General features: G+C 39.9%; 1 long non-coding RNA gene across 1 annotated transcript in view; it reads right to left on the bottom strand.

Annotated features, from left to right (window-relative positions):
- Positions 1-16,518, bottom strand: part of LOC132655822 (uncharacterized) — a 62,195-nt gene extending 45,677 nt beyond the window's left edge. The window contains exons 1-2 of the long non-coding RNA XR_009593698.1: positions 16,153-16,518; positions 3,411-3,484 (exon numbers count right to left, since the gene is read on the bottom strand). This is a non-coding gene — a long non-coding RNA (uncharacterized LOC132655822). The remainder of the gene's footprint in view (positions 1-3,410; positions 3,485-16,152) is intronic.
- Positions 16,519-16,856: the final 338 nt, after the last annotated feature.

The following is a 16,856-nucleotide window of genomic DNA, read 5'->3' as shown; positions in this document are numbered from 1 at the left end:
AATTTATATTGTTTAATATATGAGTCTCTGTGATCCCTGATTTTTTTCATTCTTTGGATAAGAGGCCAAGAAGCTGGGAATGTTTGACAACTTGGAACGCAACTGTGACCCTGACCAGTAGGAAGATATTTGCTGATCCAGCCAGGAGGTGAGAAAATAAACTCTACTATATTACTGCTAAATACTTTCATCATTACATTATGGTCCTCCTTTTTATTTGTACATCTACGACTGTGATGACAAGTTGAAGTAGTTAGTTTGGTTGAAGAGATCCATCAGCCTGTGTTCTTCCTGCGCTTTCAAATACAGGTGGTTGCGGCTGAACTGTATCCGCCATCTCCTTTGCTAGTGACAGAGAAGATGCCGAAGAGGAAAGGAGGAGAAGCAACCAGTGGCTTTCCCCAACCAACAACAAGGTAAACTTCCTCACAGAAATATTATTCCTGTTCTCTGGAGCAAAACCAAACTCTAGCAGCATGTTAGAAATGATAAATATGTTTTCTTCCCTCTCCCTTTCTTTTCTTCTGCTTTCTCTTTTGATCTTACACAAATCTGAAGTGATTCTTCAAGTTTTACTATTCTTGAAATTCAAGCATTAGGAACACATTTTGTGGTACTGCTTGAGTAGCCTATATATAGGTCTGCCTACAAAGGCAAGTAAATGCTTGAAAGGGAAAGAAACACAAAGTGCCAAACATTTATTCATTGAGGAAATCTGCTCTTTTCTGGAATGGGGACACTTCCTTCTGCTACCCTTGCTTGATGGCTTCTCCTGGCTTTAAACCATCTGTTGTCTGCTATCACCAGTATGGATGAGTTTAGCCCCCTTTTCTGTGACTTAATTCTTGTGACATCTTACTACTACACTTTGGGGTCTTCACAGTCCTCAAGTAAAAGAGTCTCTGGATTCAAAGTGTCAGAGATGGCGCCCTTTCTCTCATGTAAGCTGGACTAATCCTCCTTCTTTAATTAGGGAAGAGTCATTCTTTACTTGGGCCAAACTCTTGAAACACCTTATGTCATGTCCCTTTCAAACTGTTAAAGATCATGGCACTTTCTTAACTTACTTGACCAGGTATATGGCCTGCTACGATCCAATTGTGATTAATAATGATGATAAGTTCCCATTCTTAACTATATCTATAACTTCTCCAAACCTCACTGAGGCAGTAACGCAACACATGATCCAGTTCCTTTCCCAAGAGGCTCATTGACAAGAGACCAGGTTCCTCAACTGGAGAGTGGCTAAATGGCTATGCTTGCATCGAGGGATGCCACAGATAAAATTTACTGAAGAAAAAAAAATTCTAATGTAGTAGATTCAAAAGAGGCATTGATAAGGCCCTAAAATGTTCAGATTCCATGCAGAATACCCTGGGAACTCATATACTCATCCCATTTTCCTTCTCAAGTGGATTCCCTTTTCAGGGAAATAGACTAGCAGTTCTCCACTCCCAATCCTTTTTCTCATCTCCTCTCCATTGCAAGTTCTCATGGGAAACACTCTTTTTTTGTTTTGCTATACTCTTTCCCTCAAGGTTAAGGTGTAGCAATAACCTTGGGCAGAAGTTCGACCTAGATAATAATACATAGGTCACAATAATAGCTGGGATGTAGGAAAATGTGGCACTCAAATGGCAGCCTTAACTATGCCAACTTGATTATCACTTTAGAACACAGGGGAAACAGTGTGAGTTGCCCCATGTCCACACTTTTATGGTTCTATACCATAACCACTCCTGCAAAGGAAATGTGAAGATAAATGAAGAAAATCTAGATGAAATGGAGAATCCTCTATTTCAATGTCCTTTTGTCTCTTAGGGGTGATCAAAATTCTGCTCTCTTTGCAGTAATTCCTAGTGCCTGTCCTGTACCACAAGGAAAAAGCCCTTAGTCTTCCCCTGCACTTTCTGATGCTTCCTTTGAGATCCAGTAACCAGAACTTCAACTGGTCTTTAACATCTGCAAGGAAACCCTATATAATGCAGAAGAACATGTCTTTTTGTAAGGGAGGCAGTTGGACCCAGAGGAATTTCTACAGTGCAGGTGCCCCCTTTAGGGGTAGATATCTAGCAATGAAGGAGAAATTGAATGCTTATTTTGAAGGAGCAGATAGATTTTCTAGTGTGTTTCAGACTCTGACCCTGTCAGTTGATTTGTCCTAGGGGAGGAATATTTGTTCTTGCTGTTTTCTGCACTACTATAGAGAAAGAATGGATCCTATCATTAGCTAGAAAGGAGGCAGGTGATGTTTGCTAGAAATCCAAATTAAAACTGCTTCACTTGATCTGGATTATACTACAGAGAAAGAAATACAGATGGAAGCAAAATTCCTTTATATTTTTATTGGGTGAATGAAAAAGGGCATAATTACTCCACTTGTTTATGACAAAATAAAAAAAGTCACCAAAAAGGAAATATAGAAATTCTCCTATTTTCTAGTAGACTATTTCTGTAAATATGCTAATCCTGACCCTCTAACTCTAGAGGAAAAAGCTTTAATGGATCAATATTTCGTCACCCAGTCTGCCTCTGATATAAGAAAAGAACTACAAAAATTACATACAGGACCCCAGATTGACTAAACCAGCTCGTGAGCATGACCTTCACTGTCTATAGAAATCAGAACCAAATGGAGGAAAGACAATTAATTTAGAGATAAAACTCAAATCAAAATGATGACAGCCATAATGGATCGAATACCCAAAGTTCAGACAGGGCCTCGACATTGGGAAAAGACATCTACAGACCTTAATTGTGCTCCTCTTGTGTCTTCCAAGAACACAAGAAGAGGCAAAGGACATCTAAGACTTATGGCCTTAGAAAATGGAAGACTAGGCAAGCCTGGAGAGATCCTTATTGCTTCCACCAGAAAACATCATCACCACCACTGAAGAATCACAGGAAGCCCTGGATGTTACGAGTAAGCAAATTACTCTTCTTTGGACATGAACTACATTCATGGATGAACTATCCTATGGGTCCACAGTTATGACTGGAATGGAAGATCAAAGCAGAAGCCATAATCTCTCTAAGCCAGCGGTTTTCAACCTGTGGGTTGCAACCCCTTTGGGGGACTCAAACACCACTTTCACAGGAGTCATATATCAGATATCATGCCTAGCAGATATTTACATTATGCTTCATAACAGTAGCAGAATTACAGTTATAAAATAGCAATAAAAATAATTTTATGGCTCAGGGTCACCACAACATGAGGAAGTATATTAAAGAGTCATCCACAGCATTAGGAAGAGAGTTTTCGACTTACTGCAGGACAAAAGGGATCTTGATGATAACTCCAGAATGGAATCTTCTTTTATAAAAGAACCACCTGCTCTAAACAAACAGCACAGAGGCACTGCAAGGAACATGAACATGAATTTCTAAGAGAAGAAGGTTTTACTTACATGGCAGTCTTCTAAGGCTCTAATGAACACATTTATTGGATGGATAGAGGCCTTTCCCATCAGAACAGAGAGAGCTATGGAAATAACAAAGATTTTACTGAATTTTCCCTTGGATACTTTTAATTCACAATAATGGAAGGAGTGTCTAAGGCATTAAATATCATTTACATTCTGCCCAGATGACTCAACTCTCCAGAAGAGACCAACGAGTCAACCAAACCTTAATATGTTTGCTAGCCAGTGTTTCCCAAGAGACTTTAGAAAAATGGCTAGCCATGCTCCTCCCTGCCTTGACGAATGTACAAAACACCTCAAGAATCAATACTGAAAAGGCCTCTTGTGAGATGCTTTTCAGGGAGCAATTACTTCCTGTTTACTGTAGTTTTTATAAGAATAGAGATCAAACTGGTCCAGAGGTGGGCCTTCTGCAGCAGACATCTGAGCTTAAATGGCTAGACAAATGAAGAGGGGTGATAGGAACATGTACCAAGGAAAGGAGAAAAGTTTATGCGAAGGCACAGTGGAAGGTCTTTAAGTGCAATACCTGCTGGATGATTAACCCTCGGTCTTCCTACAAGGAACTCTTAGGCCAATTCCCATCCGGGTACTTGAGCCATTTCATTTCATTGTGTAGGCAAAAAGGGAATTTAGTGGTTGAAGTCCAGGCTCAATGTGTGCATCAGGGCCTGGTCCTTGTGGTTTGCTTAGTTGTATCGCATCCCTTTTAGCTTTCCCTCATCCCTGTTGCTTATATCTTTCTATCCTGAGAAGGGGTGATGAGCAGCCAGTGCCAGTATAGGACTGGACATTGCCAGAAGCTTGTATGCAAGAGAGAACACAGGTGCAGCCCTTCTAGAACTCAGCTAGCCGCTGGCAATCAGCCCAAGAGGAAGAACAGGAAGCATCCTTAGGATGAGGGTCCATCCCCACATCAATCCCAAAGGTAACATATGTATATGTTACCAATTTAAACTCTGTTCCTATAAAAACTTCATTAAACAGGAAATAATTGTTCCATCACACACACACACACACACACACACACACACACATATATATATATGGGACTAAGCAAAGAGAATCAGAGAAAGAAATGCTCCCTAGTGAATGCCAGCAGCACTGTCTTTACCAAGTCGGGGTTGAAAACCTGGTATGTAGGCTCTCAGTTGTATGCACTACTCTGAGAATATTTTGACATTTTGGTGTATTTTTCCAGGTTTCTTTTTTTTATATATATTTTATAAAAGGATCATCCATTCTGGAGTTATGATCAAGATCCCTTTTGTCCTTCAGTCAGTCGAAAATTCTCTTATTTTGGAGGACCACTCCTACAAGGGTTCTATTTGAGCTTGCATTTGAGCCTATGCAGTCTCTTTCATGGTCACAGTGGTTTCTTCTTGACAACCACTCAAGGTTGGGTTCAATACAGTATCCAGTTAGTAGGCCAGAGTTCATACCTCCAGGTGGGGCTCTATAGGGCCACCCTCTGTGCATCAAATCAGTACCAATCAGAATGAGGAATCTGAGTTATTTTGGCTGAATTTGATTGTCTGACCTTTGATAGTATCAAGTATCTTTTTTTAAAGATCCAATCATAGATAAAATAACTTTGTGATTGTATTTGCTGGAGGGCAAACGATTTTAGTAGATTAATTGGCCCCAGAGGTGGGCCTTCTGCAGCAGACATCTGAGGAAGGTACTGGTGGGAAGAAAGATGTTACCTTTGGGGGTTGATGTGGGGATGGACCCTCATCCTAAGGATGCTTCCTGTTCTTCCTCTTGGGCTGATTACCAGCGGCTAGCTGAGTTCTAGAAGGGCTGCACCTGTGTTCTCCCTTGCACACAAGCTTCTGGCAATGTCCAGTCCTATACTGGCACTGGCTGCTCATCACCCCTTCTCAGGATAGAAAGATATAAGCAACAGGGATGAGGGAAAGCTAAAAGGGATGCGATACAACTAAGCAAACCACAAGGACCAAGCCCTGATGCACACATTGAGCCTGGACTTCAACCACTAAATTCCCTTTTTGCCTACACAATGAAATGAAATGGCTCAAGTACCCGGATGGGAATTGGCCTAAGAGTTCCTTGTAGGAAGACCGAGGGTTAATCATCCAGCAGGTATAGGGGTGGCCCTATAGAACCCCACCTGGAAGTATGAACCCTGGCCCAATACTGGATACCATATTGAACCCAACCTTAAGCAATTGCCATGAAGAAACCAGGACAAAATATCTAATTTTTTTCAGACTAGTAGATACAACTTAGAGCCTACATACTGTATTGGTCTTTCCACCCCACTTGGTAATGACAATGCTGTTTTCATTCCATAGGGAGCATTTCTCTCTCTGATTCTCTTATTTTAGGGCTTCATTGGTTGAAAATTGGCTGACCATGGCTAAGGGGTACATCTGCTGGACCTTAGGCTTACTGGCTGAGAAATTTTGTATATGCTTTCCAATTGGGGCCTCAGGAGATATAGTAGCCTTAGGGAAAGAATAGGAGAGACTATTTCTGCCCTACTCAGCTCTACACCCCTACTCAGCATGAAGAAGTTACAGAAGACTGACCTTCTGCCTTCAGCATCCCTGATGAATTGGGGGAAAGTCTCTCAGAGGGAAGTTGAGGCAGGCAAGAACAGGGAAAAAGTTAGTAGCCTGGAACCCTATTTGATTTTGGATTATACACCCATCTCTTACCCTTGGTAGCCTAGCTCCCTCACCTGAATGATATATGCACACAATTTTTTTTCCCAAACAATGTACAAAGCAACCCCAGTCCCTGTTAATATCCAACCTGCATGAGATTACAGATACACCCTCTCTGAACAAAATTATAAGTTTCTTCACTCATAACCACAATTAAATCTAGACAGTTTCTATTTGAGTGTATTCCTTAATGTATCTGGTATGAAGAATAGAAGGGCAAATCAGGTAAGGCAAACTGTGTCCTTCAAGTGAACTTTTAGGAAGAATACCTTTGCGGAATTGAACTCACATGTGATTATAATCAGATACCTTATGGGAAGGGACATGTACAGTAAGAGAAATAAATATATGACCTACTCTATTAGTCAAAATACAGAGCCACACGGGATATTCCCCTGTGTATCCAGCCCTACTTTGCGTTCAACTCCTTGACTGCTCCCAGTTTATTGGGCCCACTGCCAGTCTTAACAGTGTATTACTGTCCAACCTGTAACATTGCTTCAATCAGAATAAACTTACAGTGTTTCATTTGTAAAACTATGTGAGTCCTTATTTTCAGTTTGTTTCTGCATAGGAGACTGTTATAACAACCCCAACCCTAACCAAGGTTAACAAGAGGAAAACTTAAAGGAATCAGTTCTTTGCTTATACCATGGTGGGTCCCAGTGACCAAATTCTACTCATCAGGCTTGGGGGCAAATACCTTTACATGCTAAGCCAAATCATTGGCCTTAAATTGCCCTTGTATAAAAGGAATATTCCAAAAATTCATAGAAATGAAAAAAAAAATTGAACTTCTAATTTTCATATGCTAGAATGTATCCTTGCAAATACAAATTCAGATGTTTTAAGAATTTGTCAAGTGTAACTCATTTAATATTGGTGATTTACTATAAACAGGAGTATGTCCTCAGTGATAATTATTAAGAATTAAAAAGTCATGTAGTTTTTATGTAATTTGGCAGTATCTCGCTCAATTTATACAGGCTGTCTTTACTTATTTTTATAATTTATTCACTTTATATCCTGATTGTAGTCTCCTCCTGTTCTCACCCTCCCTCCCTCTTCTCTCTTTCTACTCCTAGTCCTGAGAAAGGTGGGCCCTCATCCCCTACCAACTGACCTCAGCCTATCAAGTTTCATCAGGACCACCTGAATCCTCTTCCTCTGTGGCCTAGAAAGGCAATATCACCAGGGGGAAATGATCAAGGAGCAGGCAACAGACTCTTTGTCAGAGACAGCTCCTGCTCCCCTTGCTAGAGAACCCACATGGCATCTGAGCTGCTATGGGCTACATCTGAGCAGGGGATTTAGGTCTTCTCCATGTGTGGTCCTTGGCGCATCAGTTTCTGCAGCACTCTCTGCAGTATGTTAGATTGAAGACTGCTTTTTAGATTTTTGATAACTTTAAGATTTTACGATGTTGCCCAATTGAAGTAATTAATATTCACTAGATAGCCAGATCACATTTAAATTATATAAAACAACAGAGCATTAATTGCTAAACATAATTTATTTATATACCTTTGCTTTTTTCCATATGATTTATTTTTGCTATCATGAGAATCTCTATATAAATCATATTTATGGCTATAAGTGAGACACATATTCAGAAACTCTGCTGGTTTTCTACAAAATAGTAATATAGGGAAGAGAGGTGATAATTACCTACTCCTGAACTAGGCACAGTGTTGCACACCTGTAGTTCCAGCGGTGAAGAGGGGGAGGCACAAGAATTAACAGCCTGAGGGCGGCCTAAGCAAGACAGCAAGACAATTGCCACTCTAGCCTTAAGGAGGGAAACTCTGTTTCCAGTGAACAGTGATTCAAGCAAGATCTTATGGCTACACCGGATTCCCAGAATGTGGTAGTTGAGTGCTCAGCCAAAATTAAAGCACTTACATTGTCTCTTGCAAGGCTTTGGTGACATTGCATCACAGGGAGAAAGACCATAGTAATCAAAGTTAGGGAGAAGGGCTGTAGAATTCAATCTTGTGGACAACATATACAGCCATTTCAATCAGAACTCTCAACAAATAAGAGTGACTGTACTTGATCTGCCTGGGAATTAACCTTTCCACAATAGACAAAATGGAGGAGAGAACTCAGAAGGCCTCACCCCTCACCACTGAGTTATTTTCTATAGCTTGATTCAGGGAGAAACAGCTGTTACTTTCAGTTTGTACCCTCTAGTGATTTAATCAGATTCCCATGGACAGTCTTAACTCAGTTATCATGCAGATATTTTGACTAAACCAAGGGGATGATAAACAAAATGTCATAAAGTGACTGGTGAGGAGGGCCTGTGTGTGTGTGTGGGGGGCTATCTAAGAACTAATTTATTTAATAAAAAAACATAAATGAACTATCAAACAAACAAAAAGGATCTCATCTTGACTAACTTTCAAATTTCCATTAGCCTCTTTTGGGCCTTCTTCATACTGGACTTTAGCCTTGCTCTATCCAGTCAGTGTTAGCAATGAACCCAGTTGAAACAGTCACTGATCATGATAAACAACCACTCTTGAATCTTGATGCTTTATTAGCCTCCTCAGTCTCCTCCCCTGATATTTAGGTTTCAGCATTCCCTTAGTAAACAACTTTTTAAATTAATTAATTAACTTTGCATACTGATTGCAACTTCCCCTCCCACATAGCCTCCCAGGTCCTCCCCCTCCTCTCTCTCCTTCTACTCAGAAAAGGGGAGGCCTCCCACGGGTATCAACCTGTCTTGGCATACCAAGTTGCTGTAGGACCAGATGCATCCTTCCTGTGGAGGCTAGGCAAGGTAGTCCAGTTAGGGAAAAGGAATCCAAAGGCAGGCAATAGACTCAGAGATTGTCCCTGTTCCCACTGTTAGGAGTCCCACATACAGGCCCAGCTGCACAATTGTTACATATGTGTGGCAGGCCCAGGTCCATCCCATGCATGCTCTTTGGTTGGTGGTTCAGTCTCTGTGAGCCCCTAGGAGCCCAGGTTAGTTGATTCTGTAGGTCTTCCTGTGATGTCTTTCACTTCCCTGGCTCCCCCAATCCTTCCTCCCCCTCTTCAACATAATTCACCAAGCTCCTAATGTTTGGTTATGGGTCTCTACTTCGGCCCCCGTTAGTGTCTGGGTGAAGTCTCAAGGATGCTAGTTATGCTAGGCTCCTGTCTGCAAGTACAGCCGCATATCATTAGTAGTGTCAGGAGTGGGCTCCCTCCTATGGCACGAGTCTCTAGCCAGCTGCTCCCCTAATCCCTCCTCCACCTCCACCCTGGCACATCCCGCAGGCAGGACAAATTGCACTGTGGCAGGCCTAGTGCCCAATCTCTCTGCCATAAGTCCCACCTGGCTGTTGGAGACAACATTTTCAGCTTCCATATCCCTCACTTAGGAGCCTTAGTTATGGTCACCCTCAGAGATTCCTGGGAGTTTCCATGTCTTAGGTTTCTACCTCTGCCCCAGAGATTGCTCCCCTCCCCCAGTTCCAATTCTCTCTCAGCAAACAACTTTTTAAGCCAAGTCAACAGGAATTCATCCCTTCTCTATAGATCGAATTACTCTCAGCATTTCCCTTTTCCTTTTTTGATGGTAAAAGTGAAATTTTATAATAATTTTGCAAAGTCTGATGTCAGAATGCCAGGTGTGTGCCCTGAGTACAAGGAACGCTTCATAAACCCTAAGTCACGATCCTTCCTTCTTTTCTTCTTACTGAGAAATTAGATGGCACAATCTTATAAACCATCTGGATTTTGCCCTTGCTTGTTACTTACATTAGGCTTTTCCCCAATGAAAACCACATATGGGTTAATCATTTCTTCCTACACTCTACTTAAAGCTAATCAGATGTATGACCTTGTAGATAACCTTGACTGTTAGTAATTTTCTACTCAACTTCTAGACTGAGTAGGGAGGTGACTTCACAGAGTTTGTATGTTAGAAACAGCTAAGCTAGCAGCAATTAGCACGGGTCTAGTGTATTCTGTTTATTTGTACCTGGCAGGAAGCTGGTCCAAAGCACCTTGTCTGCATTGGATGGCTTCGCTGGGAAACTCACAGCAGAGGGGGAGAAAAGACTGTAGGGGTCAGAGGGGATGGAGGACACTGGGACAACAGAGCCCATTAAGCAGGGCTCATGTGGGTTAACAGAGACTGAATCAGCAAGCATGGTGCTTGCATGGTCTGGACCAGTGCAGGTATGTTACGCTTGTTAGTTTGGTGTTGTTGTTTTTTTTTTTCTTTTTCTTTTTCTTTTCCTTTTTTTTTTTTTGTGGGGCTCCTAATTGTGGGACTCAGTTTGTACCTTACCCTTTTCTTGAGACTGTTTTTCCTTCTGTTGGGTTGCCTGGTCCTGTCTAGATATTGAAGGCTTTTGCCTTGTTGTATTGTATGCATCTTATTTTGTTGTGTTTGGTTGTTGTCTTTTGGAGATATGTTTTTTTTTTTTCTAAAGGGAAATGGAGGGGGAGTGGATTTCAGCGAGAGGGGAAGTGGTGGAGGTGGAAGGAATGGAGGAAGGCTGCCTTGTCAGGCCTCAGTGGAAGAGGATACACTTAGTCTTGCTGTGACTTGAGGTGCCAGGTGGGTTGGCACCTCTTAGGGCACCCCTTTCTCTGAGAAGAAGGAGGGGGACAGGGGGTACTGAGGACAGAACAGCAGGGAGAGGGGGGTCGCTGGGATCAGGCTATAAAGTGATTAAATACAGAAAGAAGAGAGAAACAAACAAACCCAATTCTACTTTACAACAAAATATAAAGTAAAATTGTCTTAGTGGCTGTAAGATGTAACATCTAACGAGACATTTTCTTCTTTTATACATTTTTATTGGAAACAGGTTCTTTTCTCATAAACCTCAACCACAGTTTCCCCTTCCTCAGCATTTTTCTGTCTCTCATTTTGTATAATTCCCAAACTGTGTGCTTTTTGTTGGACGTTGGTCTCTGTTTACCTTCTCATCTCCTTCTTCTACCTGCCTCATAAGTTACCAAGTGCCGTATTTGTAACTTTTCTTTATTCAACCACGAAGTTTTTTTCTGCAGAAATATATGTAGTAAGAGGTTATAATCGAACTGTGCAGTGAGACAGGAAAAAACATAGTGGCAGAGAGAAAATTGGTGGAAAATCATGAAGGATTGTTTGTTAAGGTTTGTTAAGGAAAAGAAAGAGTTTTTAAAAAAATTCAGTAAAATGATATTTTTTCTAAGATATGAAAAGAGAAAGTATAAATGAGTTTGTCTATAAAATTTTAAATAAAACTTTAGTTTCAAATATTATGTTGATGCAATACTGTTATTCGTTTTTCTCTACTGAAATGACATTCTCTTAGTCATGTTTTTAAGATGTTGTAAAAGACTTTCCTTTATCTGATGAGTAATCACTTAAGAAGTTAAATATTCAGGTTCTTATCAGAGTAGTTTCATGTTTTCCATGTTTCATTTTTACCATGTGCTTGATTATTAAGGAAACAAAAATCTTCACTTAAAATATCTGGAAAGTTCCTCGAGTGAGTTATCACCTATGCCTTCTTTGATTTTGCTCTGTCCCCTTTGAGAAATTAAACTAAGGACTCTGCATATGGTAAGCAAGCACTGCTGTTGAATTAATCTTTAGCCCTTAAACCTCTTTTAATGCCATTTTGGTTAAGTAGGGAATGAAGCTTTGTTTTGGAGCACTATACTGTCTTATTCAATTTGTGTTCACATTATCTGATAACTTTATGTAGTTTTAAATTCCTCAAATCAAATCTCAAATGAGATCTCTTGGCTTTGCCAAGGAAATAAATGCACATCTGAAGTAGAGTAAGGCAAATACTATGAAAGTAGACTACTGTAGTAAGAAATCGACAAAGTCTAATTCAGAGATTTCTGGTAAGGAGAATGTAAAAGAAACTTTGGTGAGCAAAAGTCCTGGACTAAGTGACTAGGAAAGTGATGGAGTAAGGTAATATAAGCTGGTGTGCACTTTTTTGGGACAGTGATGAGGAGACTTTCAATTAGGTTATGGGAGAATGGAATAGTCTCCAGTTTCAGAGTTTTCACTATAGAAGGACTTCTTGGCATGCTGACAAAATCAGGAAAGTGTCCTGTTAGTCACTGCATACAAAAAAAAAAAAAAAAGAAAAGAAAGGGAGATATTAAGGAAAAATGATGTAGTAACTGAAGAATTAGAAGCTGAAACCAAAAATGTCCATTTCAGGGAAGTCTAGGTGTGGTGGATAGACTTTTCTGCTTTCAGGGTACTAGCACAGCTAGTACTAATGCTAGTGTTCTAATGCTCTTGGTGATGTTCTAAAGTATCCGGGCAACCTTTCCTAGAAAGATATTTGTAACTTAGCACTTCAGTGGATATGTTTAGTGGTAAGAACAGTGGCAAGTCTAGAAGAAAATAGCGCCCAGTCATAGCCTGCAACAGCAAAGATTCTTTACAAATGCATAACAAGACACTAAGATTTATGTGCTAGAAAGAAGCAGAAAACCCAGGACTACAACAAAAATCTGTACAAAGAAGTTCAAATCTCACAGTAAAGAGCAGAGAGACAAAGTAAAGGGTTAATTTATAGATACGGAGATTCTTTGAGAAATAATCAAGTATAGAAAGAAATCAGGAGATGAGAAAACTTGGTTGAAGGCTGGTAATTTGTGAAGGTACAGAAAATTTGAGGAAGGCTGACAATGCATACAAGGCATAAGAACTGGGTCTATTTTGTAACTTGATGCCCAAATTAACATGCCCACAAGGGAAGATGCACATCAAACAGTCATATGCAGTTTAAAGGAGATACACAGTAGCTTGGACACAATGCACAGAACTAGACTCTGATAATTCAGAAGACTGGGCCATTGCACCTCTGAAACATGAATGTCTTCCTGAAGTCTCTTTCACTTTTTGATCAGAGACAAGGATGCGTTTTCTTGACCACTGCGTAGGGGATCTGGTTGACCTTGTTGGATTTGTCTTGGCTATCTACACAGATATAGCAAGAATGGCAATTTTAAGGTGGCTTTTCTCACATTTACTCTGTTGGAAGCCACATAGAATCTCAAATTGCACTTCTCAAAGCCTTTGTGAGTAAGAAGCCAGGTTAAAAGCTTACTACCATATTTGGCTTGCAGACCATGTTGATATGGCAGAGATTCTATTTTCCTCACGACTCCAAAGAGATTCTGATTTCAGAGCCTGATGGAAAGCCAATTCCTTCCTCGAATATAAGGCTGGAGACCCTGGAAGTTGAGAACTATGTAAGATTCCCCCAAATAGCCAACCACAGTTCTTAAAGATATATAGTAAAATGCTACAAATTAAGACTCATACTCAAATATTTGGTTAAACTGTCTGTGTTTCCAACTGTGTCCTTTTAACAAGGACATGACACACTTCTATTGAGTCTGTGCAAACAACTTCGTAGTCATGGAAATGAGAAAACTCAGTAAGAATTTCTGAACTTCGCAAGGATGAGTCGAGGAGGAAGAGATATAATTTTCATTTCTGTTTATAAGATATGAGTCCAGTCTATGGAAACATTTTGAGTGACAAATAGCTAAAGCAAAAGATACTTCTTACACCCAGAAAGTAGAGCATTGAAACATGAACACCATTGCAGAAAAACTTGCAGCCAATCTGTCCTACATAACTTAATCCTTGTTTTATTTCAACCTTCAAAACTTGCAGTCAATCTGTCCTACGTAAATTAATCCTTGTTTTACTTCAACCTGTATAAGCAGTTATGGACCCACCATATCTTCTTAACTGTTGAGTTATGGAAACCTCACCTCAACTCGTATTCTGATATGGCTCCATGATTATTTACAAAGTGCCATCAGAGGATTCTATCTGAGAGGACCTGACATGTTTCTTTTCTGTGGATATAGTTCTGTTTTGTTGCTGATAAAGCTCTCAGCTCTGTAGCTAATTCACTAGTGATGTAGCTAATTAGCTAAGGAAATATCACAGTATAACACAATCCACTGTAGATGGTGGAGTTAAAATGGCTGTGGTTAACATTACTTCAAAAGTTTGAAAAGTGAAAGACCTAATGAAAGTTAACTACAAAACAATGCAATTGACAGGGGGATTTGATTATTTATCTGGCACTTAAAGTCAATTCAAAAGGTTTAGGCTAAATATACATACATGAAAAGATTAATTCTATTTTCAAAGAGGAGTGCATATGGCATCTAACTTATGAAATAGATAAGCATAATTTTTACAGAAAAAGATTTCAGATGTAATAGTCATGAGCGATCATGTCATGAATATCAAGTGCATATTTAGAATGTAACAAGAATATGTATATCAGGCAAATATATTAAGTATCTCTGTAAAGGGAGAGACACCCAAATGAAATGTCTGTGCTTGCCTTGATGACAATTCAGAAGGCTTCCTTGTATTTATCAAGTCATTATATCAAATTACTCTAATTAGCCAAAGGTTCACCTAAAATACATAAACTTGAGTTTTTAAGACATTTTCATAGAGTTTTTATAATAGCACTTACTTTTACATTGGTCATGTGAAAATTTTAATTTCTTAATTTTTATAGGCTTTTATTTAGCTCAAAGCCAAACCAAAATGAGCTCCTTTAAGGGATTTTAGAATCAAATGTTGTAATACCATCTGGATGGAAGAAAATATTGCACAAACACAGATTTACAGGCACACACATGCATGCATGTATACATATATATACTGTCAAAAACATAAATAGCTTAACATCTTCCAACTTTAAATTGTAGCCACATTTGAGGCATTATCACAGAAATTAAAGCTCATTTGTTTATAGAAAAGAATGCAGTCTCATTGCCTGCCTTTTAAATTTTTACAAAGATTATGGTTTTAGCAGATGGGCAAATTGGAGCAACAAGCTTAATTTAAGAGCTGAAGTTTCTTCACCATTATTGGTGTAGTTCACCTTTATGTTGTTCTTTGACCTGATGTATAATACTGTGAAGGCTGTGGGCTAATGCAAGGAGGGAGAGAGGAGAGACAATGGCTGCCATCTGGTGTCTCTTAATCCTGCTCTTGTAGATAAACAGTTACTTCATTTTTACCTAGATTTTTTAGCCTTAGACTGTTGCTGTTGGTGTCCCTAAGTTCGCACAGAGCTACCAGTAAGGGCAGAGGTACTTACAACACAACAAACCATAAGAAATTAGAGGACAAACTAAGGTCTGGTAGAGGCAGGCAAAGGAGCAGAGTGAATAGAGGTATAGAAGTTGGGAAGATTCTAGGACTCTAGTCCTGTAAGACAGAGGAAGTAGAAAGATCAAAGTTGGAGTAGGTAATAAGAATGTCTTATGATAAAAGACACTGGGAAATATCTTCTTTTATTGAGTATAGACAAGGCATCCTAGTTAGGGGGAAGGTATCCAAAGGCAGGCAACAGAGTAAGAGACAGCCCCTGCTCCTGATGTTAGAGGTTCCACATGAGAATGAAGCTGTAGATCTGTTACATATGTGTGGGGGGCCTGGGTCCATCCCTGGCTGCTCCTTAGAGAGCTCTCTTTTCTGAGAAGAAAGGGTCCGGGGCTAAGGGAGATGGAAGGCCTGAGAGGAAAGGAGGGAAGGGAAGGGAAGTTTCTATTGGGATATAAAGTAAATAAATAAATTAATTCATAAAATGAAAAAAAAAAAACTGAATGGACTTGTTTCTATCTAAAACAAATAAGGAGATGGAGAAAGATTATGTGCTACTTGGATGGTATCTCAGAGGTATGAAATCAAACAGCCCCTCACAGAATGGGACAGTTTGGGAAGATTCCAAGTTTTCTCAAGAGCATGTATTCCATAGTTTGGGGGTGTGAGTGGTACTATATGACTGACAGTCCACCTTGACAGTGAAAGAAATGCCTGCCAGTTCTAGAGGCCTTGTTTCTGAAACTGGGGTATAGTTTCTTAGGAAGGATTCATGAAGTTTAATCATATTTTTAAAAAGGTAGCAAATTTAGAGAAACAACAGAAAGAGACAAAGTTGAGGAAAAACTAAAGTAGACTTGAAGAGCTATGAAAACATCTGTAACTTTGGGAAATTGGAACTGGGAGGGTAGAGACTCACCGTTGTGGACTCTGCTTTCCACGACAGGTTTCAATGGGTTCAAATGATGATGAATGAGTTCAATGATGGCCTTGTCACTTGGGTGAGAGCAGGATGGAAGTCAACATTTTCTGTCCAAGTCCTGGCATGTTGTAGAAAGAATAAAAACAAACCAACAGCTGAGGCACAGTCAGAATTCTATTCAAGTCACGGTATCATTATTGCTGTAGAAAAAGATCCAGTCTGGACATGAACATGGAAACATTATATTAAGAAGGGTATTGCAATAGGAAGAGGAGGGAGTTATCACACAAAGACTCTTAAAGCTTAAATCACAAATGTCTCATGGAAAGAATGGGTGAGCAAAATTTTATACGCAGACTCTTGTTTGTGTAAAGTAGGGAAGTGAGAGGTGGAGTTGAGGGAGTTCTCAATGCCTAGCAAACACCATCTAATTCTGAGATCACAGGAACATAAGGGCAGGAAGTCTTGGTTTGTGGTTAAGAGCACACAGGAAGCAGCTTCACTTTAGCTGGGCAAACAACTTAAAGCATGGGAAAGGCACAAAGAGATGAGGGGTGGGAGTCAGGAACCCTTAGCAAACCAACTGATATGTGGCAAGTACATTTTGATTAGCTTCACTAGCCCCTAAAACTAGTGACATCTCGAAAAGGCCCCTGAAAAACCATGAAGTGTTTTTTTTTTTCCCTTTTCACTGGAAAGGG

This window comes from Meriones unguiculatus, chromosome 8 (assembly GCF_030254825.1).
Source record: "Meriones unguiculatus strain TT.TT164.6M chromosome 8, Bangor_MerUng_6.1, whole genome shotgun sequence".
Lineage (NCBI taxonomy): Eukaryota > Metazoa > Chordata > Mammalia > Rodentia > Muridae > Meriones > Meriones unguiculatus.
Note: the sequence above shows the minus strand (reverse complement) of the source record. Positions and strands in the feature narration are given on the sequence as shown.